Source organism: Eurypyga helias, unplaced genomic scaffold (assembly GCF_000690775.1).
Source record: "Eurypyga helias isolate BGI_N326 unplaced genomic scaffold, ASM69077v1 scaffold3043, whole genome shotgun sequence".
NCBI classification, from domain to species: Eukaryota; Metazoa; Chordata; class Aves; order Eurypygiformes; family Eurypygidae; genus Eurypyga; species Eurypyga helias.
In genome coordinates this window covers 29,475-34,091 of record NW_010242948.1, presented here as the reverse complement: position 1 = coordinate 34,091, position 4,617 = coordinate 29,475, and positions in this window count along the sequence as shown.

Below are 4,617 nucleotides of genomic sequence, written 5' to 3'. Positions count from 1 at the left end.
GGCGTGAGGCAGCCGTTGGCCGCGTGGGGCCGTGGCCGCCATTTCCCTGATGAGGGACGCTCTGGGGAATGGGGTGGCAGCCCTCACCCCACCACCTCTCAGGGAGTCAGGCCCGTCAAGGGCACTGGATGCTGCCCCACGGCAGAGGGAGCGAGGGAGGCTGCCCCATGGTTCATAGAATCATAGAATGGGTTGGGTTGGGAGGGCGCTTTCAGAACCCCCCTGCCATGGGCAGGGACACCTTCCACTAGACCAGGTTGCTCCAAGCCTCATCCAGCCTGGCCTTGGACACTTCCAGGGATGGGGCATCCACAGCTTCTCTGGGCAACCTGTCCCATTGCCTCACCATCCTCTCCGGGAAGAATTTCTTCCTGATATCTAATCTAAACCTCCCTGATTTCAATTTAAACCAATTACCCATTTATACCTTGGTTCAGCCAAGCAGGAGAAGACAGCGGAGTCATGACACAGAACTGTGACAGGTCCCCACCAGTGCTGGGCCCAGCCCTGTGACAAAGGGATGGCCTGGCTGTCGGGAACGCCCTCACACACCTCCGCGCTGGAGGCTGCCCAAAGAAACGCCGTGACAAGCGCGGGGAAGCTGGCTCGTTCGTGGTCCTCCTCTGCCTGGGAGGGCTCAGCCGCTCACTGCAGGGGATGCTAAGCCTCGCCTGCGGGCTGGGACCCCAGGATGAAGCACAGAATAACGTATTCACCCAAAGCAGGGAGACACTACCCTGCAGGAGAGGACGCTAGCTGTAAAAACTGATTTGTTTGGCAAGAAATAACAAGGATTACCCGAGAAGTATGACTTAATCCGCTCCGACTTCTGCTGGCACGACTGACTGCGCGATACACGTGCTGGGCAGCGATGCGCTGTGGCTGAACGTAGGAGGAGCTGTATCACGGACAGTGGAAACCGACACAAGCCGTTAGATGACAAGCGATTTTATTTTGCAAAACAATCACTATACAGCAACAAATACAACTGCAAATCGGATTGAAAAACATGAACTACCTACCACCAGCCATTCAAGAAATGCCTCTTTTATGGTAACAGGCTCTAGAATTATCAGAAAAAACACAGGTTTGTAACAGCAGACTGTATTCCTTGACATCCCAGCATACAGCATGTTTGTGTGTTGGCTTTTTCTCTTTGCTAAAGTTGAAGTGGCTTTTATACGCTTGACTTTTCCAAGCGCGAAACCGATTTACCTTCCTGCAGTGGGAATTGCTGGAGTTGCAGAGGGAGTTGCTTTAGCAATCTGACTAGTGGGTGAACTTGACAGGCACCTAGGCTAGAAATCCACCTGCGTCGATTTTGGTAGCAAGGGGGACCTACTCTTCAAGGCATTTGCCTTTGAAGGGGTGTTTGCACTTACCTGACCTATCGTCAGTGAAGTAAGCCCCAAGTCAGATGCACGACAGAAAACCGGCGTCACGGGCAGGATCGTCACTGGTAAACTGCTGCTTCCAATATACAGTCAGTGAATTTACCACTGACGATAAAACACACCATAACTGAATAATTTTTCAGAATCTGGATCTTGCCGTCCCTGTTCCCTCTAATATCTGAGGATTGTCCAGAAAGCACAGGGGCTCACAGTCTGCTAAATTTCTCCCAAGAGAAAATAACCAATAAAGAGCCATGTGTTTGAGCACACTGCTGCAACGATTTAAATGCCAGAATCAAAAACCTCAAGTCTCAGGTGAACACTGTTCTCACTAGCTTGGTGTTCAGCTTCAGAGAAGCTGAGGTTCAGTAGTACCACGGACTCTCCCCCCCCACTGGCAAAAGGCATAAAAAAAACCCCAACACGGCAAGGCTCATTTATACTAATTGATAGCATTATCGGGGCGACGTGATATAAGTACTGTTTTGTTGGGTTTGCTTTGTCTGTTGTTTGTCTGGAAAAATGGGAAGAGGCTTTTAATGCACCTCACTTGACACTGCTTCCATGTGAATTCTTAGGATTAAGCAAAAGTGTAACAAATACAAGGCAGAAATTAGAATCCCCCAGATGCACTTAGCATGGTCCTAAACTCACTGTCCTTTGTGTAAAACAACCAACTTACAAACAGTATTAGGTATTTTATAGCGTGAAAAAGCTTTTTGCAGAGTGGAAATGTCGTGTGTGGGGCTGTTAGGAGTTCGTCTTCAGTAAAATATTTAGAGATATAACTATTTTGTTTTGGTTTTGTACTGCTGTGACAGCTTAGCCAAACCCCCCCCTTGGTCCACTGAATATTTACTCTCTACTAACTGTGCATTTACTACCTGAATTTAACGATGGGGAATCCTGTGCTATTAATTATTACGATCCTTCTCCGCAGACATGAAACCTTCTCTATGAATAGTCTTTTCAGGTCAAACCCCAACGCACACACACGCACACACACACAAATTAAGAAGGAAAAAGACCAGGTCAAAAGCTTCCAACACACAATGTTAACCTAATACACGTTATCAAGTATAGCTCAACTGACAGTGCAAAGTTTAGTTAAGAGATTTCAAAAAGAAAAGATCAAACAATCTGCAAGAATGTAAACTGGTCACTTCATAACGTCTACTGTACATATAGTATCAGCAGATACTATATACATACGTATAGTATCAGCAGATTACTATCTGCTGATGAGTAATACTACCCCTATTACCTTCAGTGTTCTCTTAGTGTTCACAAGACGGTGTCGGAGTCCTCACAGGTAACTCCGTTAGATCAGCGGGAGGAAGAGCCATCCCCCCTGAAGCCCAAGGTGCCCTTGCAGAACCACTTCAGCGCTTTGAAAATGAAAGAGGAAAAACCCGTCAAGTCAGGAGAGACGCTGGGGGAGAACGAGGTAGCCCCATCTGCTCCCCGTATGCAACCAGCGCGACCGAGAAAAAGCGACGGGGGATAGTAGTAGGTGAGTCTCTTCGGAGGGGTACGGAGGCACCCATCTGCTGACCTGATGCACCCTCTCCAGAGGTGTGCTGCTTCCTGGGGGCCCGTGTAAAGGATACCGCTCAGAGCCTACGAAGTCTCTTACGATCCACTGACTATTAGTCACTGATGTCGTTTCACTGGGCACCAGTCATGCGGCCAGGAGCAGTCTGAGGACCATCAGAAAGGATTACAGAGCCCTGGGTGCGGCAGGACGAGGCTCTGGTACCCAAGTAATATTTTCATCAATCCTCCCAGTCAGAGATAAGGGCTTTGAAAGGGCCAGTCGAATCTGACAAATCAACAGTTGGCTGCAGGGCTGGTGCCACAGCCAGGGCTTTGGCTACCTAGACCGTGGGACACGCTCTGAGAAACCCGGTCTGCTGGCAGCTGATGGGGTAAATTAGACTGAAAAGGGAAAGACCGTCTTCAGGCAAAGGATTGCCAAGCTGGTGAAGAGGGCTTTAAACTAAAGCTTCCAGGGGAGGGGAACCTCAGCTCATCCCGGTCCTGCCAGTTGGAGGCCAGTGCCACTAACAGATGCCCAGAGCTTGGAGAAGGATCACAGGGCACCAGGAGAGCACCTGGCGAGCAAGACAAGGGAATTCCAGCTGCTCCAGTCAGCAAGCCAACTGCATCAGGTGCTCATCTTAAATGCCTCTATGGGAACCCATGGAGCATGGGAACGAAACAAGAGGAGTAAGAGACGTGTGCGTGCCCAGGTCTCCTCCAAGCTCAGGAACAATGCATCCCAATGAAGAGGAAGTCGGGTAAAAATGCCAGAAGGTCTGCATGGACGAACAAGCATCTCCTGGAGAAACTAAGGAACAAAAAGGAAGCCTACAGTGGGTGGAAGAAGGGACAGGTAGTCTGGGACGATTACACACAAATTGTCTGAGAAGTTAGGGATCAGGTTAGGAAAGCTGAAGCTCTGACAGAATTAAACCTGGCCAAGGACATCAAGGGCAACAAGAAGGGCTTCTGTAGGCGCATAGGGGATAAAAGGAAGAAGAGGGAAAATGTGGGCCCTCTGCGGAAGGAAATGGGAGAGCTGGTTTCCCAGGATATGGAGAAGGTTGAGGCGCTCAAAGACTTTTTTGCCTCGGTCTTCACTGTCAAGGGTGCAAGCCCCCCCCTCCCCAAGTCATGGGAGACAAGGGCAGGGACTGGGAGAATAGAGAACAGCCCATGGTTAGAGAGAATCAGGTTCGAGAGCACCTAAGAAACCTGAAGGTGCACAAGTCCACGGGACCTGATGGAATACATCCACGGGTCCTGAAGGAACTAGCGGATGAGGTTGCCAAACCTCTATCCATCTTATTCAAGAAGTCGTGGCAGTCTGGTGAAATTCCCATTGACTGAAAAAGGGGAAACAACCCCCTTTTTAAAAAAAGGAAAACAGGAGGATCCAAGGAACTACAGGCCAGTCAGTCTCACCCCTGTGCCTGGCAAGATCATGGAGCAGATCCTCCTGGAAACCATGCCGAGGCACATGGAAAACAAGGAGTAGATTGGCGACAGCCAACATGGCTTCACCAAGAGCAAATTGTGCCAGACAAATTTGGTGGCCTTCTACGATGTGTTCACAGGCTCAGTGAATAAAGGACAGGCAACCGATGTCATCTATCTAGACTTGTGCAAAGTGTTCGACAGTGTCTCGCACAACATCCTTGTCTCTAAGCTGGAGAGACAG